The 26,246-nt window shown below is 36.4% G+C and overlaps 1 protein-coding gene and 1 long non-coding RNA gene across 7 annotated transcripts in view; one reads left to right on the top strand and one right to left on the bottom strand.

Moving 5' to 3' along the window:
* rps6kb1a (ribosomal protein S6 kinase b, polypeptide 1a) overlaps window positions 1–15,458 on the bottom strand; it is a 63,997-nt gene extending 48,539 nt beyond the window's left edge. For 4 of the 6 annotated variants that reach the window (XR_007183596.1, XM_048181605.1, XM_048181604.1 and 1 more), the window contains exons 1-3: window positions 15,320–15,458; window positions 5,549–5,652; window positions 2,797–2,856 (exon numbers count right to left, since the gene is read on the bottom strand). The gene's annotated coding sequence lies outside the window, so the exon portion shown is untranslated. Of the gene's footprint in view, window positions 1–2,796; window positions 2,857–5,548; window positions 5,653–5,773; window positions 8,296–15,319 lie in introns of those variants that run through there. The other 2 variants (XM_048181607.1, XM_048181606.1) reach the window with 2 other exon arrangements.
* On the top strand, window positions 9,834–25,744 carry LOC125262773. Its single transcript, XR_007183601.1, has 3 exons — window positions 9,834–10,950; window positions 11,160–20,578; window positions 25,611–25,744. It is a non-coding gene; the product is annotated as an uncharacterized LOC125262773 (long non-coding RNA).
* Window positions 25,745–26,246: the final 502 nt, after the last annotated feature.

The following is a 26,246-nucleotide window of genomic DNA, read 5'->3' as shown; positions in this document are numbered from 1 at the left end:
TTGCAATTAAAAGGACACACACAAAAATGGCATGTTTTTGCTCACACCCAAATAGAGGAAAATTTGAAAAGCTATAATAAATGATCTGAGAGTTATTTTGAGCAGAAAATTCACAGACAAATTTGTGCCGAATTTCGTGTTCACTGTGAAAGGGCCTTTATATTACATCTTTTGAAAAGGGGCATAATAGCTCCCCTTTAATCTATACCAAAACATATAATACTTTGATTGATAAAAGTAAATAATAAGTATAAAAGTTTTACTTTATTTATAATTTTATCCCAAAGTAAACTCTTCTGTTTCCACCAAAACGGTTTGTCGGGAGTCAATATTCATAGTCAGACTGCAACAGCCAAACCTTTGGTCACGCGTGCCAATGCTAAACATAGATTTCAATGGTGCCAGCAGAGGAAATCTTGGGCTGTGGACAATGTAAAACATGTATTGTTCTCTGTTGAGTCCACCTTCACTAGTACACATATCTGGGAGAGTTACAATGTTGAGAAGCCCCAAAGAAGCTTACCACCCTGATTGTTGCATGCCCAGAGTGAAGGACGGGGGTGGATCAGTGATGGTTTGGGCTACAATATCATGGGATTCCCAAGGCCTACTAATTGTGCTATATGTGCGCATCACTGCAAAGGACTACCGAACCGTACTGCAGGACCATGCACTCTAAAAAAAGCTGGGTTGTTTCAACCCAATTTTGGGTCAAATATGGACAAACCCAACTGTTGGGTTAAAAAATTAATTTAGAGATTTAACCCAATGGTTGGGTTTGTCCATATTTGACCCAAAATTGGGTTGAAACAACCCAGCATTTTTTAGAGTGTGTGCACCCAATGCAAAACACTGTACCCTGAGCCACTTTGAGACATTTTGGAGGAGCAAGTTTTCCTACACCAGCATCACGTAGTGACCTGGCCACTGTTCTGGCTCTTGTATCATATATCATAAAAGTTTGTGGAACGTGTTAACAATATAAACTATACCGGTGGTTCTTCTGATAGTGTGTGAATGTGAGGAGAACTGTCTTTATATATCCATGAAAAATGACATCAAGACCCATTTAATAATTTAAAGAGAGGCTCTGTTGTGTTATCTAATGTGATGACATTTACTTTTAACCGTGGTTCTGTATCCAAATATGTTTAGGGGGCTTTATGTACAGACAGGATTTTCTCGTACTTCTCATACGATGCATTACTTTGCCTGCCTTTGTCTCTCTCAGTGTTTGTCTCCATCTCTCTCTCTCTCCTACTTTCTCACACACGCCCACTTCACAGTATTCCAAACAGTTCTTTTAACCATTATGGGATCTTTATGTGAAGTAGTGGTTCATATGAAACACTCTGGGTGGGCGTCATATCTTCAAATTAGAAGGACCACAGGCCACAAGCCAATGACAGAGACGACGTCAGATCCATTACATGACAGGGCCAAATCACCATCCTGCATTGTCAACAAAACTCCATCCACAAACCAGGACCAACCTGAGCTATGGCATCAGATTTGGGGTGCAACTACTCATCCCTGTGGGAAACGATAACTAAAACTGCATTAAGGCTAGACACCACAGGCAAAATCATAGTTTTTTCATGCACTGGGCAATTTTGCTTACATAACGTATATTCTTTCAGACTATTGGAAATAAAGCATAGACATTTAAGTGTTCATTTTATTACACGTTATCTATTCACATCTGTAGATTTCAATTACATCTTTATCTTTTTATGTTTTATTTTCTTATGCACTGAGCCAGAAATCTCCAATTTAGTAGCACTTACATGCACCAAACTTATCAGTTTTATTCCTGTCTTATATTCTGAAAGTTTCAGAGGGGTTTGTTCATATATCATTAACCTGATTTATATCAGGTGTTTGATAAAAAGAGAAAACCTTTAACTCTAATATAACAGCAAAATGAAACAGGAATTTTTAAACCTGAAATTACATTCATACAATGCTCAGGTTTCAATTCTGGAAAAGTGTGCAGATTACTACACTTTTAATTAGAAAAAAATCTCTCATTTGCATATTTAAACATAACATTTCAGAAAACATCAACAACTCTTATAACGCTCCGTGATTAATTAAGTGAGGAAAGAATAGTGATAAATATTAATTGAAATATTTACCCTATTCACCTGTAGTGTCTGGCCTCAAGTTCCATTTAACCCAAAAGCTAAATCCAGGCGTCATTTAATACCTTCCAGAAAGCATATATGGTTTTAAAACACATATTTATCATACAAGCTCAAGCTTAGTCTATGTTTGTGAAAGCGATCGCACAGTGAGTATAACAACAAGCAACATGTAGGCGTACAGCATCAACAACTCCCGTCTATCTAGGCCATTTAGCTCTGAAAACAAGATGATGGGAATTTCAGAGCAACGGACAAAGTCTGGACCCCATGATCTCATTTCGGCCTGTAATTTACCAATGGCACTACCACCATACTAATTTCCACAGTCAAACTGTCAATTTGATGCTTTATGGGAACTGTAGGTAGACACCTTGCAGACTATGTACAGGGTTTCCCCAGCGTACAGAACAAAGGAGCTCAGTGGTACATTTGCTGGTGACTTTCTCTCCTTGTCTTCATTTAACTCTTTCATTTTTTCCGCTATACATCTAAGTAGTCCGCCCACCCTTTCTGACACACCGAAACCACACACACACACTCACACATGTGCACACACACACACACACACACACACACACACACACACCATTTTTGCCTTTCCATTTGCTCATGGGCCCCCAGATATAAGTCAATGTCTTAAATTACTCACCCAATGAGGGCCACCATCTGCTCCACTATATGTGCTTGCTGGAGGTATCACAAAGACTTTCTGTATGAGAGAGAGAAGTCACTCCATCAGTTATCCATGTGCTCATTGGGGAGTGGTACTGGGTGATACACTCATAACCACATCAGATGCCCCCCTATGGACCTTCTAACACAGCAAATGAGCAGGCGGTGGTCAGCAGAAAGAGAGCTTTTTCTGTGATCAGAGGTCAAAGCACAACATGACACATCTCGGAGCTGACAGACAAGGCCTCATACAGATGGTGCGAGCCTTGTAAGGCCCAGGGCTACAGCTAATACACTCGAGGGAGGGGGTACTGTTAAAAAAAAAAAAAAGAAAAGAAACAAAAACATGTCTGAAAACCTGACTGGAAGAAAAGCAGGATCAAAGATGGCTCCTGTCCAGTCTAGATCCTGCTGACTCACAAGTTCAGCCATGATAAAAGGCAGGATGGGCGGTGTGGGTGTTGGGGGTCGGGGTTTTGTTGGCTGGTGCCTAGTGCAACTCAATCAGTTGAGACTTACTCATTATGTTTTTTTGCTGCAGTGTTTGTCACGGCTGTCATTGCTGATTCGCACAAACACACTCCGTAATGTCTGGGGCCTGCGTAATCACATCTGGAGGTTAATTAGTTGTATCACTTTATTTTGCAGTTTAAATTAGTATATGCTTAATTTTTAAAGTACATGCATGAATTGTTTATTTTTGAATCATGTTTTGGTGGGTCTAGGGGAATTAAGTATAAAGAATATGTGTCATGTGAAAATAAATTGTTTACAAATGGAAACAACCATTATAGACAGTAAATCTTAATTATAAAAAAATAAATAACACTTAAAAAATAAAACCACATGGCGTATATGGTTATGTTGCTGCGTAACAGCATAAATACCTATGTTTCTGTTTTTTTTTTAATATATCTAATCATGATATACAAAACAGCAAAATGTACAAAACATGCTAATACTAAAAGACCAGTACAGCACCAGATCTCAGTAAGTGCTTGCCAGAATAGGTGAGGGTTAATCCCAATGAAATAAAAGAAAACATCTGAGACGAGTGTATCATGTTATATACAAAACCATATTGTGTGTCTGAATACACTTGATCCACAGGTGAGGCCATTCAGACATTGTATATGTATGACTAACACTGACACACTCACACATTTTCTGTCTCACCGTTCGTGCACTTACCTAGACGCACACACTTGATCACACTCTTACTCTCATCAACTTACATACACACCAATGCACACACTCCTTCGCTTCACTTTTCCCCTTTCCTCCTCCTCGGAAACACACACACACACAACTTTACCACAACAGTCCAAAGAATGCAAATCTATTCTCATCATTGCATCATTTAGCACATCAATACAGTTATTATGAGACATATCTAAAGGGACTTAAGAAAGTATGGTATTTGTACACAAACTTACATTTTACTTAAAGAAAATAATTATTGTGCATTATTATAAGGCAATGCTGTAAACAAAACAGATGTGTTTTAAAATGGGTTTTCAATGACAGATTCATTATTTGGTCCCCGCTAATTTTGAATATTTTGTTACATCCTTACTGCAGTATAAGGGAATAACAGGATTGCGTCACCTCTACAAGCATTTAATTCTAAGAAAGAAACAACATTAAAATCTCAAACAGCTACACATTTTCATTACAGCTACAGATTCATTTCACTTATGCATATAAGAGCATGTGGATTGATTTCAAACACCGATATGAAGGCAGTAATGTTTCATTTTCAATTTGAGTGTTTTGCCAGCTGTCATAACGGTTATGTTAACAAGCTGTGAGTAAACTCTGCTGAAATTACTAGACGAGAGATCTTTTTCAGGCCCACTTCATCATGGTGAATGTGAAGAGGCAACATTAATACTTTTTTCCAATCTTATCTTTAGGCATTTAGTGCAAAGGTATTTAAATACACATACAAATATATAAATACATTTTAAATGCACTGGTACAATGTAAAACAAAGAGTACCCTGTATATATGATATATGTTAAAATTGAGCCTGACTCCCTAAACTTGCTTTCCGAGCATCGTTCTACTGAAACTACTGAAAGTATGCGTTACTTCATATTTGGACAATTTCCACCATAATTTAATACATCTGAGTATGGAATGAATGTCAAGAGGCTACAGCTGCAACTTTCACAAAATGGAGGAAGATAAACACAAAATGGCCGCCTCTGATTTTACTTTAGAGTCACATCCTGATTCCACAAATATGAAGTTATGGAAACATTATACTTTGTAATATACTTTGGATGAATACCTTGTAGTTATGGTTATATATGTATGGATACATATATTTTTTAATATATACATACATATAGGCTACATATAGAGACATATATTAAGTGTTCATATAATCACAAACATATACAACTATATAATAATGTACATTTCTCTTTTACCTATTTATTTGTCTTTGTTTGCATGCAAGTAACTAAGAATTACACAAACACATGATTGCTGCACAATTTCTTAAATGTCTGCATGTCAGAAACAAGTGAACCTTTGTACTGTCAAATTCATGTTAGATGACGATTGTGAATCTGAATATGTGTATATATGATTCAGATTCACAATCGTCATCTAACATGAACTGTGAACACAAATCCCACAACCTGTATACAACAGTTTATTTTCTATTGAGGAATCAGCATCACTTTTGTATGTTTGTGAGAAACAAAGTCTTTACTCACCTCCGAGTGTGTCGTTATTTTCAGTGCTTTAAGTAAAGCAGTGGTAAAGTCCAGAAAGGGTTTGGCAAAATGTCCAGAGGTGGTCCATGACACAGATATGAGATCTGAAATAGACAAAAAGATTGTAAAGGTCTAGGAAAGCATCGGGGGGAAAAAAAAAACCCATTAAATTCTGAATATATATTTTAAATAAATGCAATGCAATAAAGTAACAGTGGTATTTACTTTGTTCTTTATGAAAGTAAAATAGATAAGTTAGCATTAATAATTAAATTCTGGAAAACACATGATGAAGAACAAGAATCCTTCAGTCCGATTCCATAATAAAATTGTGATTTTTTTGAAAGTGGAAGCTCTGAATAAAGCTATTCATCACTGTCAAACAGTGACATATTCTTGCTATTACTAATAACCCTGAAAGGTTTTCTATTCGTCAGAACACTAACAGAGACACGGGCAAGAATTCCTGAGGAACCTCTAGGATTGCAAAATTTGTTCTGATGGCAAAGGTCTGAAGAAGAAAAGAGTTAAAAAGAAAAGTGCTATCAGAAAAATTAGTTATATATAAAATTAACATATCTGACTGTTGAAAATTAAGAGTTAGCCATTGAGCTTACCCTTACATATATATATTTTTAAACCGTTATCTAAGCTTTTATGCAGACTGCCTGAAGGAAAACATAACACAGATAAAACAATTGATATTTCAGTATTTTAAAGTATCAAAATTTGATGCATTTAATGTGTAATAATATTCAAAGGTCTGCTGTGGTTTAACTAACAGATAGGCTACATAATATATGAAAAGGAGGAAAAGCATATTTAAAACTGAGCTTTTACATTATCAAGAACTATAATTAGAGCTCAGTAAAATCATTTTCCACAATTGTCTAGAGACAGCTGGAGAAAAAAAGTGACATTACTAATAATTCTTTTAAAAAATGCTCACACACACATTGTGGTCTTTGCCGAGCAAAACTAAGCGTAGCTTTTCAAGGTTTTACAGAGCTCTAAAAATGATTTAACGTCTAGTAAAAAATATTTATATATTACTATGCCAGCAGGCAAATAGAAATGAAGTTATGATAATACAGAGACAAATACGACAATAGCAAAACAGTAATGATAAAGCTATTTTGTTTAATTCATTTTAACATAAGAACTGTTTGATTCTGCGTTAAAGCTTAAATGAAATATATTTTAGGGATTTAGTAATACATTAAACACCTGTCACTTTTGATTTTTAGTCAATGAATCCGTTTCACCTAAACCCGTCCATAAAAGTGAGACAAATCTGAATACACTGTGAAAAACTGCTTGCTGAAATGATTATTTGATTATTTTTTATTTGACCAAAAACATATCTAAAGAGTACATCAAATTCTTGTTGAAATAATAACCACATTGTAGTGCAGAGACATTCTGACAATGCACTAAATGTATTAACTCATCTATTTAGTTAATTTAATCATTCCCAGTTTAAAACACTTGTTTTAAACTGATTTTGATCAAAAAAAAAAAAAAAACTTTACTTCACTGTAATTAAACACTTTTTAAGAATCTTATTTTGCAAGTTTTAATTATTTAACATGATTTGGGAGGATTCTGTTAACACACAGGACAAAATGTTGCCTCGTTTTCTGAGAATATCTTACAAATCATTTAGTTTGAAAAACACATACTTTTAAAATTGTTTTTGAGCTTCAGATAATGTAAAAGCATGTCTGAATTAACTGATTTTGATGAAACAATTAGAACAAATCGAAGTATCTTAAGAACAAAGGAATCAAAGGAGGATTGATGTGGATTTTAGCCAGAATTCAAACTGATAAAGCAAGAGAAGAACAGTTTACAGAATAGAAGAAAATTGGCATGTTTTTAGCATGAAAAAGATTTGTAATAGTGCATTTATAAATTCTGTTCTCTTAGTATGTTTTTTTTGTTTTGTTTTTATATGATATCTGGTATCTACCCACTACTTTTGAGTTATCTGTAGAAAACCAAGGAGAGAGGGAAAGATAAGAAGGTCTGTGTTCACTTAAGAACAAGTAGTTAAACTACACTAATTACATCAACTTACTGTTCTGTAGCACACTTCTTAGAAATAGAAAAAGACAACTATATATTTTTTAAAAGAACCTTATTTTGCAAATGCATATATCTTGCAGGATTTGTTCTCAAAATATTAGATACATTAAAATGAACATGTGTCTTACCTAAAACATTTAATTCTTATGTTCCATACTATATAATTTTACAAAACAAACATTCAAATGTTTAACCCTTACCAGAAAGATCCATGAACCTTTGACTGACACATTTTAAATTTCCATTGAATTGGAATGGGGGACAAGACCAGACGCCTAGGTGCTTCCAGTGAGTCACAGAAAGCCTGACATATCTGAAGCTTTATTCCTCACAAAAGGCTATTTTACTGAAATGACATGGATTTTCCTGCAGATTTCCCTTTCTGGGAAGAGGGGTGGTATATATATATATATATACAAAAAAATATATAATGAAAAAAAAACATCTAGGAAAAGATAATAATAGCAGATTTTAAGGACAATGTTTTGGATGTTTGCAGATGTCTAGCAGACATAAATACTTTTGATAAAGTAACAAACTAACAAATATGCAGATTTCATTTTATTTTATGCATTTATAACAGTCTAACTAATTGCAAATTAAATGATGGGTTTAGATGGATAAGCAAACCAGGTTAATCATTTTAAAACAGCAAAATTTGTAGTAGCTAGATTTGTGCTTAATTTTAATCCTATATATATATATATATATATATATATATATATATATATATATATATATATATATATATATATATATATATATATATATATATATATATATATATATATATATATATATATATATATATCATAATGAAAATCTAAAAGCATTTAAGAGTATCATAATTTTTATTATACAAATCAAAACTGGTAAAAATAATTATTAGGCTATTAAACAGACATTTTAATGTGTTAACAAAATGACAACAATTATTCTAAATAATATTTGAGCTATTCATGCATTTTATAGGATTTAAGTCATTGTAAAAATAAAAATGCATTTCATAATCATTCTGCAAATATGAAACATTACCATTCATCTCAGGATCAATGCATGTGCATGTTTTTCATTCAAATAATTTTTTACAGTTCAGTGCATACACATATAATGCTCTATTTATCACGTATAATTGAAAATAAATCTTTAACACCCACTGATCATAAAAATGAGCAGGGGCACTGACAGAATTGGAGACAGGTGGCAAATACAATTAATATATTGATGACATGGGCCAATGATATCATCTTTAATTCATTTACTGTACATAGGTTGAGAATGCTTTTTGCTGCAAGAGATAAAAGTACATTAGCACTCAATATAATGGTCGAAGGGCATGGGAGGGGATTTTTACTGAATCAAACCTAATATGGACATCAAATCGGTCCAAGAAAAGCTGGCAGGGGAGAGAAAGGAGGGGTGATGGGGAGCAAGCAGAACAGCTGCGTTTTGATTGGACGAACTTGAAAATTCCGAATTTGTTCTGTCCAATCACAAAGACTGTTTGGACACATAGCAACAGCACATTTCATTCCATTGCCGTTTCTCTCTCTCTCTAGATTCTTCTGTTCATTTTTTACAGTAAACCAGACATAAAAATGGCTGTCGAAAATGTCAGGTTGGTAAGAGAGGAATGTCTTTTGTTGAGAGGTTGAGCACTCTGGATCAGCTTTAAACCGCAGGATGAAAGTGTTTGATTAAAGAGCAACATTCATGCCCATCCCCATTACAAACACATCATTCTGCTCCGAGCAGTGAGTCACATTCAAACGGGCACAAGAAACTGCTGAGTAATGTCAAGACTAAATCACTGCATTCAGGTCCAGTCACAAGTCTCTCATCTGTCTTCAAAGGTATCTTTTATCTCCAGACATCTGTATACACTATCACTCGCCGCCCATCTACCCCACACCGAACAGATGCAGCAAAATGTGATAACTTCCAATATTAGCAACAAAACGTACCCCATATGGCAGACTAAAAGTTATTCTCAGAATGTTTTGTATCGCTTGTGCCGCTGACTAATTCCCCTTAGTCATTTAACCCTGAAAACAAAGCAGAAAATTGATGAGAGCAAAATCGAGCAGCTATTTCAGAGTTTTATAGAGCGGTACACATGTAATCATGCCGTTATGTGACGTATTCATAATTTTAGTGGGAAGTTTCCTTCTGTAACCACAACAGTGGCCATCTGACTCAATGAATGAATAACCAGACTGGTTGTTCTTTTTTATTTCAATCTATTTCAATCTTTTTCTCATGCACATGGAAAATTACCATTTGGCAAAGCGTTCAGCCACCACAACCTCCCCGCGTTTACCAGCTCCGACCCAGCATCCCTCAGGGCAGGGTTTACCAGCAATTACATTTAAGAGATCTCGTCAAAGGTGCGCCTTCAGTAAAACCATGGGAGACAGTTTAGGCTCTCTAATATGTTTCCAGCACTATTCAGCATTTTTTGTAAAGCTTTTGATGTTATTATTTATTTTTGATTTTTTTGGGGGCTTGTTTTCAAGTTCATAAGTTCAGAGGGCATATGATTTTCTGGAAGCAGTTTATGGCATATTTTGATCATATTTCAGGACATGGATTTACCAGAATCCATTGTTGGAAAGGCTACTGATTATTTTTACCCCAAAAATGCTCTACTTAGTAATTTAGTGAAGCGCCGTAAGTCACGATAGGCTTTTGTTACCAGAGAAATGACGAGGATTGACGCATATAGACGAAAGACTTCCCTAATCCACGTTCACACCTAATAATATTCCTCTTTTCACGCCACATTCTACAGCTTCCCCTTAAGTCAATGACACCTTGGTAACAATAGCAACACTCGTATACACTACCAACATTTACCTGAGCCTGGCTAATGCTAATAGAATTGAAAAGTCTATGATCATTTATGCATTTTCTTTTTTCTGTGGAAAACAGCTTTTTTGTGAATATAATAGAAGTCAATGGGGACCAAAACAACACTGGACTTGCGTTATATGGAAAAAAATAAGAAGAAACAAAGTCATACAGGTTTTTAATGACAGAAGGGTGAGTAAAACATGAAACTTTTCATTTTTGGGACTAACTAACCCTTTAACATCAACTCTTTTTTCTTTGTTATTTTTGATACAAAGGCTAATAGCTCAGGTAATATATTTCAATGAGGCTATTTGCATCGTTTTTCATTTTCATTTGCATGGAATGTTAATTTGTCCGTCTTTGGAGCAAGTGAGCTTGCAAAAGCAAACATTACGGATGATCTAACACGATCCGGAAAATCAGACCGCCAGCTGGGAGAATCACAGGAAGACCGTAATCAGGTTATAAAGTAAATTGTAACCCCCCCCCCACCCCCACTCAGATTATTATCCCCTTCTTTTATTTTTTTTATTTTTATTTTTTTTTGAATGAAACCCTTTCAGACAGGCATCAAGACAAACGTCTCTGGCACAACATGCCACCAAATATCAAAGTCCTTTATACGAGCCGCTCTCTCTCTCTCTCACACACTCTCTCTCTCTTTCTACAGCGTAGCGCAGGAAGTGATAATGGGTGCCTGACGTAATCGGACCGTTCCAGGGAGGGAGAGACGAAAAAAATTCAAATCTATCTATCACAAAGAGGAAAAAATGTACACCCTGGAGTCCACGTTGACAAATTCTTTAACAAGCTGTGGTCAAAGGGAAGCTGGTTGAAGACTGACTCAGCCCCTCCTTTCAGCAGTTTACTGGAAACACGGGGGGAGGCAGGGGGAGGAGGGAGTTTCAGAGAAGTCACATGACCCATAAGGGCAGGGCTAACCACAGCTCCGGGAGGAGGAGAGGAGCAGAGAGGAATCAGGGCGAGGGGGGAGGCCGATACACGCCCTTCCCCGAGCAGATGCCTCCGAATCGGGTTACTTACTCGACTGCCTGGGAGTTGGCAGAGGAGAATTCACAGACTAGCTAACCCTTTAAGTGCTGGAGACAATGATTCATAAAACAATATTAGCTTTTTTTAAACAGTGTTAATCCAAATTAAACAAGGAAGTAGATCGTTTTTGCTCTTGTTTTAACACTGTTTTTTTTTTAAATAAAATAAAACAACAGCAACAACAAAAAAAAAATCCCCTAACGTGACTATGACGAAAACAGCTGGTCATGACTATAAATGGATGCAGCTGATGATGTCTCGTCGCTTTGTGCCAGCCTGGCTTGTGCGTGTTCAGTCACACACGTGCGATATGTCTGGTGCACTCTACAAACCAACATGACGACACAGACACTTGACATATAATCCCATGCCCTTGACCTTTGGGCAAAGGATGTCTGGATCCATTCTGTTAGACTTAGACGTCACACAAACACAGAAACGCACCTAGAAACACATAAACAAATTAGTAAAACACACAAAAACCCATTTAATCATCCGTCAAAGCTGAAAAATCTTTAAAAATTGACAATTACTCAATATTTGCAATACTACTGTGGATATTGTCCTGGACAAAATGCAGTTTACAAAAAAGCATTAGAAAACAAACTAAAATCAAATCCGCTTAGGAAAAAGGGACCCGCTTCGTCTTCACTCGCAGCGCTACTGGAGGATGATTTCAAATTCAAAGTGGCAGAAGATTTCGGCAGATTTTTAAAAAAGCCACAGAAGAAGAAAGCATGCCGTCTTCAGTCACAGAGCAAATGAGGAGTAAAAGCAGAGATTTGGGGGAATCAGGCTTCAGACTGCACAGGGAAACTCTCCTGCAGCGCCAGAAAGAGATGCTGTGATCCAGAAGCGGACGTCAGAATGACCAAACAGCGACAGAGAGGGAGTGAGAGATAGAAAAAGGGAGAAAGAGAGAGAGAGAGCGCAGGAGAGAGACAGATAGGAGAGGTAGAGAAAGCAAAGGAGACACACCGCAACTCGAAAAAGTAAGTTGAGAGACCTGAAAAGGAAATGCTAGTTTTCATTAAACAACTATCCTCTTTCGGTATTGTGGAGAAATGTGAGGATAGGACAACACAAATAGACATACACACATAAACATTTATAAGCAAAAAAAATAAAAATACACACACATATTAATATATAGCAGCGGCTCTCAACTAGTGGGTCGTGACCCCATCTGTTTTGATGAGAAACTATGCTGAATGCAATTAATAAAATGTAACTAATAATCAAAAAAAAATCTAGGATAGCAAAATAAACAGGCTTTTAGGGAGGAGAAAACTCCCATATCTTATGTTGTTGGCTATGCGTCCGATCAAATGCTACAAATAAATCTGTTAAAAGTTAACCAAATGAAATGCCAACATGTCCACAATGTGTTTTGTGCAGTAAAGAACTGAAATCTTACATCTGCACATTTGCTGGAAACTGCAGAGTTGTCCTAAAATAAATGCATCAATGCTGTTATGTAATCACAAAGTTTTTATTCTGTAAATGAAATGATTGGCTGTTGAGGTGCAGAGTAATTCAGAAACAAAATGACCACATGACAAATGAGTCATGATACATACTTCCATCAGTGACGGTTTGAGGTTAACAACCAAGATAAAGGTTCCCCGTAAGTCTGACATGACTAGAAACTTCCCATTCATGAGAAAGACTGTTGAGAAAGACCTACATCTGTCATAACACACAAAATGTGTTCATAGATATTTTTATTGGTTGGCTTTTTGACATGGGGGCAAAAAAAAAAAAGAATGTGAAATATGATAATTACATTTTCTGAGAAAATATTATCCATGCAAAACCCTACACCATAATGCCAGGACAATTGCCAAGGTGGTGCTATACAGTCGCTAAAGTGTTCTGAAAGGTTAAAAAGTTGCTATGCCATTGCTAGGGTGTTCTGAATGGTTAGCAATTTCTGAATGGTTAACAAGTTGCTATAGCATTAGAGTGGCTTGCATGGTTGCCATTTCTAGGGTGATCTGAACAAGTTACTATGCCATTGCTACCATGTTCTGAATGGTTGGTTTTGCACATTGCTATGCCATTGCTAGGTTGTTCTGAATGGTTTGCAAGTTCTGAATGGTTAACAGATTGCTATAGCATTACAGTGGCCTAAATGGTTGCCAGTTCTAGGGTGTTCTGATCAAGTTGCTATGGCATTGCTACCTTGTTCTGAATGGTTGTTAGCATATTGCTATGCCATTTCTATGGTGTTCTGAATGGTTAGCAAGTTGCTATGCTGTTTCAAGGGTGTTCATAATGGTTAACAAGTTGTTGCCATTTCTAGGGTGATCTGAAAAAGTTGCTATTGCTATCATGTTCTGAAGGGTTAACGCATTGCTATGCCATTTCAAGGGTGCTCAGAATGGTTGTTAACGTGGCTATGCCATTGCTAGTGTGTTCTGAATGGTTATTAGCATATTGCTATGCCATTTCAAGAGTGTTCAGAATGGTTTGGCAAGTTGTTGCCATTTCTAGGGTGTTCTGAACAAGTTGCTACACCATTGCTACCATGTTCTGAATGGTTGGAAACACATTGCTATCCCTGTTGAAAAAACCAGCATATGCTGGTAAGGTAGGTTTTGAAGCTGGTATGCTGGTTTGAGCTGGTTTATGCTGGTCCATGCTGGTCCTAAGCTGGTCCAGAACCAGCATAGGACCAGCTTAGGACCATCATGGACCAGCACAGGACCAGCATGGACCAGCATGGACCAGCATAAACCAGCATACCAGCTCCAAAACCTACCTTAACCAGCATATGCTGTTTTTTTCAGCAGGGACGCCGTTTATATGGCGGTCTGAATGGATGTTAGCATGTTGCTATGCCATTTCTAGGATGTTCTGAATGGTTAGCACATTGCTATGACATTGCTGGAGTGTTTGAATGGTTGTCAACACATTGTTGTGTGGTTGCTAAGGTGTTCTGGGTTAGGTCCCTCCTTCAATTATTAATTAATTGAATATAAATAATAATAATAATTAAAAAAAAGAATGTGAAATTTGATATTGACATTTCCCCAGCATGGGATGCCATTTATATGGCGGTCTGAATGGATGTTAGCACGTTGCTATGCCATTGATAGAGTATTTGAATGGTTGTGAATGCGTTGCTATGTGGTTGCTGAGGTGTTAGGTCCCTCCTTCAATGCAAGTCTATGCAGTTGTTTTGCTTTGAAAAGTAATGCACAACAAATAGCACAAACGGTGCAGGATGAGTTATGTGCCGTTTTGAAAAATTGTTCGATCAAATTGTGGAACAGAAAGACATCAGGTTGTGAGATTGTTTGACACCAGTTTTCAGAACAGTTGGTTATGTTTACGAGTGGATGAGGCTATTGTGGTTAAACTCCTCTCAGTCATTATCACAGTTGCCATGGCGACAGCCCACCTAATGGTTGCAGATTAATCAGAGGGATAAACCATGTGATAGGTTTCCTTAGTAATGTTTGTAAATCACTATTACGGGAGTGTTCTATATGTGAAATTTCATTCATTCATTCACAAGTCAAGTTTGTTTAAATCTCTAACATAAGTATTAGTGCTTGTTTAAGCAATCACCTCTAATAATATTCAAAAAAACGTTTTTGAGAAAAGGAGAACAAGAAACAGGCATCATGTGAAACATGGGGGTGTGGTTGTGGATTGAATACCGGACAGAAAAGAGGAATAAAAAGAGCGCTGAAATAAAAGATAGCAAGAGAACAAGCAGGTCAAATGAAAAGGTGAGAGAAAGGGAGGCATAAATGTGATATGACCCACCTGACTGCTCTTAACATTGTTGAGTGGAACATTTCTGCAAACTCCTCATAAGCTTCATCACACGGGCCCGTCCCTGACAGCTCGGCTGCCCGGGCCGTGAAGAACTCAGGGGCCTCCCCTATCACCGTTCCCACACCCTACACCCTGTGAACACACACGCACATGATCACTGACATTTTATGACTGTATACATGACTGTGCATAAAAAAAGGCAACGAATCCTTCACAGAGTCACATGATTTCGGATTATTTCATCGGAAATCAAAAAGCATTGTTCCGTGGCATATCAAATTATGACAGCTAAAGTTCAGACAAGTTTTCTCCTCTCTCGCGCTGTTGTCAGGCTGACATTAATAGGTCTGTTATTTAATCTGGACATCCTGCCTCACATCCTGTCTCTTCAACACAACTGGCTTTGATGGTGGCCGACACTGCATTACTCACAAAGCAGTTGGCCCTAATCTCCTGGGCAGCTGTCCTATTCAATGCCACTCAGTAGGAGGTGTTTGGTTAGTGTGAGTGTGTGTTCCACCTGCCCCTTGGGTGGGGAGTGTGGAAAGCCCACTAATGTCTACAGGGGGTTTGTAGGGTGGCACAGGAACAGATGAGCTCTGCAGGAGAGGAGAGCTCCACTTTCCCTGATAAACCGCCGCCAACCTGGATGGGTGTGTGTGTGTGTGTGTGTGTTAAAACAAGTAACCCTTGCCCTGAGAACTCTCACCTTTGAACAGACAGGAACACGTGTGTGTGTGTGTGTGTGTGTGTGTGTGTGTGTGTGTGTATGTGCGGCATGAGTTCTGCCCCCTTCACCATATAAAGACCTGAGGGTAAAAACACACACACAATAATGTGTAGTTAACATCCCGCCTGCCAATGACGGCGCTACGAACAAGAGTTATGACATCGTCAGTCTCCTGAGACTGGGCGCAGCCTGGCAGACAGTCTGGCACTACCAGGTGTTTTGAGACCCATATTGCCTTCACCCTAGGTTTGCTTTACTGAAAACTAACACCGAATAGGCACAGACTCAGAATGGAAAAGACCAGATGTTTGGGGGGGGGAATAAAATAAATCCAAAAGATAATTTAGGAAAACCAGCAAAAACAGGCTTTTAAACTTGTCTAAACATATTTAAATGTAATTTAACTGCCAGAAAAAAAGTACGGTGCTCGTCACTGGTACAAAGATACTTATATGTACTTTTAAAGTACTAATATGTACCTTTAAGGTACAAATATGCACTTTTAAAGAACTAATGTGTACCTTTAAAGGTACTAATATGCACCATTTAGGTGTAAGTAAGGTACAAAGATGTACCTTTTCACTTTTGTACCTTAGGGTACTCCCAGTGACAAGCACCGTATCTTTTTTCTGACAGTGTTGAAACTATAATATTAACATCTACATTATTCTTTGTATTAATCTCAATGTGTAAATCTAATCTGAATGTACACTATTTTTGTATTAATCTCAAGTTTATCAAACTGTCATCTTCTGAAAGATTGAAAAAAATTGCCATGTTTAGTGGTACTCACTGAAAAAGTACATTTGTTACATTATTTCTTTATCTGTGGTGATCAAACAGGAAAATGGCTAATTGTACATTATGTATATACATAATTGCACAATACATTATTGTACAATTTCAAACTGTTTATTCTCTTTATTATCTCCCTTAGGAGCAATTTGTTACACTCCATCCATACAAGCGAAAAAAGAAAAAAAAAAAAATCACTCATTACACATTACATTAACATTACACATTATCCTTCACATTACCCTCCTGCACATACACAATTCATCATCGTACCTATTCAGCTTTTAAGTTGGTACCCTATAAATTGGAGCTTTAAAATGTTAGTACTATTTGTTAGTATTTAATATTTGACCGCTCATGAAAAACACGGCAACACAAATTTGAAAAAGTATTTTATAAATATAATAAAATGTATTTTATTAAAACCAATGGTGTGAGTTTGGGGTGGAACAGATGGAATGGAGTGTTTGAAACTTATTACTTTTTCAATTTGTTTGTTACACAGAAATTTTATACTTCACCTTTAACATTTTTTATGCCACTTTGCCTTTAATAGACCAGGCAGCATAAAATAACAGAAAAGATGAGTTACAGAAAAGCAGATTGATACATAGCGCAGGCCGAACTCTATCATAAATCCCACATGCACTGCAGTTGTGGGCACGTGCCAAATGCTGCACCCTGACAAGCACAACATTTTTTTTTTTACAGTGCAACATGATATTTATACATCACAGAGATTTCAACAAGAGCAGCAGATCATGAATCATTTACAATGAAGATCATGAACACTAAATGCGGCAAAACTTATTTACTGTGTTGAGCAAAGACCCTGATGGTGAGTCTCTGTATTTGGAACTATCTATTTCTTGCACAAGACAATGTTGATACCAGAATAAAAATATTCATGACTATTCATGAAGCTGAAAAATACAGAATTATTTTAGACGAGTATTGCACTCTGTCCCTGACTAGATATATTTAAAATAATGTAGGCCAATTTTTACTGGTATATATGGTATATATTCCATCACTGCATTATTATACATTATATTCAACATTATATATAGTAGTTTAATGTAGTACTGACACTAAAACTCTGTAAACTTGATTTTTTTCCCCCCCTCACACAGTAATTTTAATTTTGACTGACTTATACACAATACATATTGTTGCATTTTTATATTGCGATACATTGCGACACGATATATTGTTAGCAACAACATCCCAGTTATTTCACAACAAGCAAAAGGTCATCACTGCTCCTTTTGCATGTCTAAAAGTTGTTAAACAGTTCTAAAGAAGGTCTATTTTGCACACGAAGTGTTGATAGACATGACGTGATACTGACGTCACATATTCAAGTGCACTTCCTATTTCTGAGTGGAAAAATAGCTCAAGAGCATCATTTACTGGAGGCTTCTCGTTATTTCTTTTCACATTCGTAAGCAAGTGCTGATTTTCTCTGTAATTAAACCTTCCCCAGAATTTTCTAAGAAAGCAACACATGCATTTGGACTGAAGACAGAGGTCATATAATCAGCCAATAAGTGATTTACGCATACTAGGCGTATTATCTGCATGTACTTCCGGAACTAAAGATAATGATCTTTCTCCAATTATTTAAAACCAGGAAGAATTTTTGGGAAACCTGTTAGTCTTTATTTTAGCTTTAAAAATGTAGATGTATAATATAAAGATTCAGTGAGTCAGAAATGATAACAGGACAACCTACATAGCTCTAAGGTTTAAAGCCACAACAGTAAGCAAACAACTATGCATGCATATGCACGTAATAATTGAGGTGAGTGCCAGGAAGATGGTTAGAACATTTCTAGATCAGCCTGAACCATCTTTGCCTTGTCAATAGAATCACTTCCTCATTGGGTCGTGCATATGCGCATGCGATTGGAGGGGAACGTGTTTTAAGGAACAGGCTGTACTACTCATAGTAAAAAAAAAATGCCAAACCACATGTCTGGTGTGAGAAGTGTGAAACCGCTAGTAAGCAGCAGGGAAATTCACAAACATTGACAGGTTATTTCCCCACCGCACACACTTATCATTCAGAAAAAAAGACCTCAATGAAATCAGACCTTAGTATTAATAACATTAAACTGGGCCATGTATCATAAGCAGGCCCAGACAGAATCTGCAGCCCTTTTTTTGGGGCGTTCTTTGCTGGTTTTGAATCTGCTGAATGTATTTTAAAAAAGCTTACTGGTAGCTAAACGCATTATCGAACCAGCCAAAATATGTTGTGGTCCAAAAGTCTGAGACTACGGTGAGCATGTGGAATTTAAATCTGGAAATGAACAAATGTGTGGGGTTTCTGGCAAATTCAAAACAAAGAAACTTTATGACATAAAATGAGTAAGAAATATCGCACTATTTATAAGTCACTAATATTGTGGCAAACTTGACCATATGAACCCCTTTGAACAAAAGGTCAGATTTCCTTGCCTCCAGGCTGCTGTGTGACTCTTCTGCAGTGCAGATCTGGTCAGTGCAGGGTGGTTTGGTGGTGGGTTACACTCACATGGGCGATGACACTGTAAGACAAAGAGAGATGATTATTAGTAATGCTTTAGAAATGTACAAGTACGATGAATGACTTCTAATCTACATTAAGAGACATAAAGAGGGCAAATACGGTTCTGGATAGGCGTAAACAAATAAATAATTTTTCATATTAACAAGACTGTATACCAAAAAAAAAAAAAATCTGTCATCATTTACTCATGTCGACCATTAAAAGAGAGGCAGAATGTTTGAGCGGTTACCTTCAACGCTGTGAAAGTGAACAGGAGTCAGGGGCTGTGACGCTCTAAAGCGTTTCAAGTCTAATGAAGCTGAAAAAGTTATTCATTTTTATATTTTATTTTTAAAAAGTCAGAATCTTGCTTTGAAAATCTTGCTTGACAGTTGTGGTCACCATTCACTTTCATTCTACGAAAAAGAGAAGCTTGGACTTTCTGCTATAAATAACTCCTTTTGTGTTTCAAAAGAATCACATGGTTTCCAAAGATATGATGGTAGAATTTTCATTTTGGGTGAACTGGTCCCCAAATAAACATTTTGAATATTAATATTAACAATTAATATTATTTACATTTTTTTAATATGTGATCATTTTTTCTTTATCCCTTTGTTTTACTTATATCTCACCATTTTTATTATTTCTTTTTAAGAAATGTAATATGTGTTGACTCCATACAATAATGTTTTGTTCCAAAGAGTAATAATTCTGAAAATGTAGTACAATAATTAAGTACTAAAGAACTACTATACGGTCCTTGCATCACAAATACATAGACGTTTTTTGTTGTTGTTTTTTTTATAAATGAATGTTTGATAATCACAGTGATGAGGGTCTATCTGCTTTATATCTTTCTTGTCACATTACAATAAAATAGAATGTTTGGTGATGCCACACCAACTTTTCACACAAGTTTTCCAAATATTTCAGCCTTTAAATGAAACAACAAAATGGTAAAACATGTCAAATCATGGTGGTGTAATGCTTTAATGTTTTGCATGAATTGCATTTCAATAACTTTTTAGATCGAGACAGAAATGAGAGTCACATCACTGACCCTTGTAACACATGAGTGGGAGACAGAAATGGAGGGGGATGATAATTGGAAACCCAAGGGGGCAGAAACGAGCCCCTGATCAAAAGAGGAAAAGAAACTCTGGGCAAGAAACGGCCGTTACTAAGGGTGAGTTCTGCACCTGTGCCAAACTCACTCTGACAAAAAGGCATGAATGAGCATCAGAGAACTTTCCTTTATACACACACACACACACACACACACACACACACACACACACACACACACACACACACACACACACAGGAACACACACATTCACTGCTTCTCTGCAATCCATTCATATCACAAATACAGAAATGATGTGTCACCAGCCAACTGTTGCTCCATTTAAGGTATGCATGGTGAGAGTGGGAGGGGAGATGAAACAGTGTGACCTCATGACCTTAAGTCTCATTATCCCACCTAGTTCCCCAAGTTGTGAATCAGGGCACTAGCAATGGCCTTTATTGTCAACACTGTCCCCGTCAACACTGGGACACTGGTAACTCAATCACCAGTGACACAGTGCACATTTGTCCGACATGAAACAAATTTAAATATAAAATTTCATAAACATAAAAAGAAGGGGCTCTTGTTAAACTTCTAGCAATCTTATTTTTGCATAATACTTGGAAAGACTGTTTCCTTTTCATGCACATTATTTTTTAAAGATACCACTGAATGATTACCACATTTACACACCAAGGTATTTTTATGGTACTTTAAGACAAGATGGTACTTTTATGATTCTTGCAAACTGGAACTGATAACCAACAAAGGGGTTCCTTGGAGGAAAAACACAACAAAATAAGACTTTTTTTTAAAAAAAAGAAGAAAATTTTACAAAATGTAATTTACAAAAGCTGACGTGCAAACTTAAGATATTAATGATATATATGTAATGTAAGCAACATAACTATTTTTACATAAACTAGTTTTTAAAGGTGCTGTAGAACGTCTTTTTAAAATATGTAATATAAGTCTAAGTTGTCCCCTGAATGTGTCTGTGAAGTTGCAGCTCAAAATACCCCATCGATTTTTTTTATTAATTTTTTTAAAAACCTATTTTGGGGCATCATTAAATATGAGCCGATTTAGGCTGCGGCCCCTTTAAATGCTCACGCTCCCCGCCCACAGAGCTCGCGCTTGGCTTTAACAGCATGAACAAAGTTCACACAGCTAATATAACCCTCAAAATTGTTCTTTACAAAGTGTTCGTCATGTCTAATCGCGTAAGTATAGTATTTATTTGGATGTTTATATTTGATTCTGAATGAGTTTGATGGTGCTCCGTGGCTAAAGCTAACATTACACACTGTTGGAGAGATTTATAAAGAATGAAGTTGTGTTTATGCATTATACAGACTGCAAGTGTTTAAAAAATGAAAATAACGACAGTCTTGTCTCCGTGAATACAGTAAGAAACGATGGTAACTTTAACCACATTTAACAGTACATTAGCAACATGCTAACGAAACATTTAGAAAGACAATTTACAAATATCACTAAAAATATCATGTTATCATGAATCATGTCAGTTATTATTGCTCCATCTGCGATTTTTCGCTATTGTCCCTGCTTGCTTACCTAGTCTGATGATTCAGCTGTGCACATCCAGACGTCCTGCCCTTGTCTAATGCTTGATCATGGGCTGGCATATGTAAATATTGGGGGCGTACATATTAATGATCCCGACTGTTACGTAACAGTCGGTGTTATGTTGAGATTCGCCTGTTCTTCGGAGGTCTTTTAAACAAATGAGATTTATATAAGAAGGAGGAAACAATGGAGTTTGAGACTCACTGTATGTCATTTCCATGTACTGAACTCTTGTTATTTAACTATGCCAAGATAAATTCAATTTTTAATTCTTGGGCACCTTTAAGAGGAAGAAAAAAAATCAGCATAGTTTTCTGAAAATTGATGTATATTGATATTATTCCTTTCAGTGCACCTAATAAATAGTCTTTTATCAGTTAGTAAAGACAGTTTCAAGTAATATTGCAAAAATGTATAAAACAAAACATCCTCTATAGCACCTTTAAATGTTGGACCCAACCTGCTGGGTACCTGCTCACAAAGTGGAACAACATGAGGGTGAGTAATTATTGACTGAATTTTCATTTTTGGGAGAACTAACCCTTTAACCCAACCGCTGGGTCAAAGCAACCAAAACGCTGGATTTGTCCATATTTAACCCAGCATTTTTAGAGTGTACATTTTTCAATACAGTATACATGGGTTTTATACTTCTTTCACAAGGGAAAAAAAGTTGAAAACCCCTGTTCTAATATATGTACCACACAGAAGATGTTAAAGAGTTGATGATGTGATGGTTAAATTCTCGTCTGATATTATTATTCATTTTACATGAGCACAGCTGCAGCTGGCCACGTTTGTTTTGATTCTGCTGTGTTTCTTCCCGAAAGGAGACAGGAAAATATCCGAATGACTTAGCACATGAAGGAAAGAATGGAATTCTGATGATAAATCCCAAGCTTGTCTCAACATATCTTTACACACACACGCACAGCTGATGACCAACATCCAGCCTGTCCCAACAAATCAGAAAGAGCACAATATTTAAATTGACGATATATTCTCTGACACGGAATTCACATGTTTCTGCACGGTTCAACACCACTGGTCTTTTTATTGTGTAAACAAACGTGGCTCTTTCAGGTAGTTTGTTTATGACTGAATGGTTATTTAACAGGGTGTAAAAGAGGAGTGCTCGCTGACGCACAATTCTACAAACAAGCCAGAGAAGGATTATGCAATTGAATGCTGAAAAGGCCTTTTGCAACAGGGTGGGGACCTGACTTCCGGTAAAAGTAGGGCAAAACCATCAGAACTAAACCAGGACAGAGAAACAGATCCTTTAACAATGGCGTTAACACCGGCGGGCATATTCCTTTCGAGTCAGGAATGCTTTTTGGAGTCTGAATCATCAGAGAAATCATACCAAACTGTCACTCGTTTTCCAGGGTTTCATATAGGCCTTAATGAGTCAGAGTATTCCTGATATTGAGCAAAGGCGAGAGCTTCCTCAAATCTAATGTTTTTCTGAGCATTACACAACAATGTGAATGATTCTGAGGTGCAGTTTCTACCTTAGAGAGGATTTGTCGCAATGGCCCATTGCGCCAAATGAAGGGAAGATGTTGTAATTGCCTAACAATTAAGATTTTACTTTTTAAAAAAGGAAATTGTGATAATGAGAGAAAAAGAAACAGATGTAGTTAAACATAATAATTCAGTACTACTTTCAATCGCACAGAATGACTTGGGTGATTCCGCTTAGCTATAGCCCCTGTAAAAGTGAGACAACTCCTAAAAAAAATGAAAGTGACTAAATGAGAGAAACGGCAAGTATTTCTGACTCTATATGCGTGCATTAGAAGTGTTCACCTCTGACCTGGTGTTCTTTTCAACTTCTCGTTCAGATGTCTCATTGTCTTGAAATGCCATCTGTGTGTAGAAATAATATATAGTCGGCAGATGAACAAATAGAGCAGAACATGTATTCAAGAAAAGTCTTGAGTCAGAGTTCTGAATAGTGTTTACTTAAATGAATGAATGAATAAACTTAAGTTATAATAACAGTTAAATAAATGCCCTTACTCTGTATACAGGTGGTTGATGAAAAACTTCTATGAACTTTTTTTTTTTTTTCAATATCAAGAATTTAAGTTCAAATTTATATAGAGTGGGTTCTAAAGAGACAACAATAATCTTTTTCCATTTAAAACAAGGAATAAACCGGTTTAAAAGTTTTAGAATTTTAAAAGATGTAAAACTAAGAAAAGTTAGGACATTTGATTATATATAAATTTGGTAACACATTTTACAAAAAGGTTCATTAGTTAACATTAGTTAACTACATTAGTTAACATGAACTTCTACAGCATTTATTAATCTTAGTTAATGTTAATGTAGTAGTAAATGTTTAAATTATTAAAATCAAAAGTTGTATTTGTTAACGTTATTTAATGCACTGTGACTTAAAAATCTAGCTGTTTCCTCATGTTATTAACTTTATCAAAGATTAACAAATACTATAACAAATGTATTGCTCATGGTTCATGTTAGTTAATACATTAACTAATGTTAACAAATGAACCTTATTGTAAAGTGTTACCATAAATTTATGATAAATTCAGGTCAGTAATCAAGTATATTCGTCACACCGATCATGTGAACTTCTGATTATTCGTCCAAAAGATTATATGTTCTTATTTCTATTGATAACACAATCTTCAGGTTTTACACAAACTTTCATGCAGCTAGTGCTGCTGCCATTAAAGGAAAAAGGGAAAAACCAAATACTAAGACACTCTGAAATTCAAGTGCATTTTTAAACTTTTCTGATCATTTAATTTGTAACAAAAAAAATGTATTTAAAAAAACAAAAAGGAAAATAAAAGCATTTTCACTAGTGGACTCTTGCATCCCACAAAATATATTTTGTAGGCGTAGTAAATGATCAACTTTTTCATTTTTTGTGACAAATGAACTTCTCTCAATATATGACATTAAAACTGCATGCATAATTATTAGACAAGAATTACATTTTTTTTTTTATGAAGTACAGCAACAATGCAAAACATCTTAGGCAATTTTGAAAGTAAATTTATCTTGTTTATCAAGGAGTTTTAAACGTACTTTTAAAGAATAAAGTTTTTTAAATAAAATGCATGTCTAAATTTTTTCTTACCTTACCGGCAAAAAAAAAAATCATTTTAAAATGTCATCTACCCTTGATATGACATACAGAATTATGATTTTGAGTCTGGTGCAAATCTACGTTTCGCAGCAGCCATGTGGTGTTATAAACTACATTTATAAATAACAAATTAAATTGGCCTGAGAAATTAAGAACCAGGCACTTGGCTCTTAATCTGAGTGGGAGTTTGTAATTGTCTAGCAATAACAAGACAAGAGGAGGTGAAGAGGAGGGGATGAGTGGAGAAAAGGGGAGTGAATGTGAGAAGACGCGAGGAAAACAAGAGACGAGAGGGCTGTTCGGATAACGGCCTCCGCACAGGGAGCCGTTTAACCTCCCTGACGTTCCACAGCGGAAAAAAAATAGCTGAATTATGTCAGCAACTGTGAAGTCTATAAAATGGCCTAATACTTGTCTTTTTTTCCACAACAGCCCGTCTGCACCAAACACCGGTCCAGAAGTTTAAGCCATGGGATAATGGAAAGAAAATAGCGGACATTCTTGTGGCGGCCCACAGAAACCCGGGCCGTGCAATAAAGACAGGCGAGATCACTAGTAAAGTGTATACACATTCAAACAAGGGAAAGATGCAGCCAACTCTGCCACATGGGAGGGAAGGACGTGGGGTCTGGCAGCCCTCCCTTATGATCTTAGAACTGGCAAACGGCTGCTCTCTAACTGCTGGGCTCAACTGATGTGTAGCTATGAAAAATGAAAGTGATGTATTATGGCTAATCTGAGAGACATGTTCTCTATTAAGCCCATTAGATTTTTTTTAATGTTTGTTAAATCTCTAAGAAAACAGGAAGGGAAAAAATGCCTGACCACAAAGGCAATTTGCATACAGCACATGTATAATAAGAAAAACAAACATAGGATAAAACATCAATAAATATAATACATACCCGTTTTATTTGAGTGAAAAAAAAAATAATTCATTGTCAGAGCTTTGGTAGGTTGCAGAGACCCAGGATCAAGTCCAACTTCCATGTCCTATTCCCACTCACCCTCTAACACCCACTTTCCTGTCTATACTTGGCCATCCTATAAATCAGCCCAAAATAACAA

Source organism: Megalobrama amblycephala, linkage group LG2, assembly GCF_018812025.1.
Source record: "Megalobrama amblycephala isolate DHTTF-2021 linkage group LG2, ASM1881202v1, whole genome shotgun sequence".
NCBI lineage: Eukaryota > Metazoa > Chordata > Actinopteri > Cypriniformes > Xenocyprididae > Megalobrama > Megalobrama amblycephala.
The sequence above is the reverse complement of the archived record's forward strand: the minus strand, read 5'-3'. Positions and strand labels throughout refer to the sequence as shown.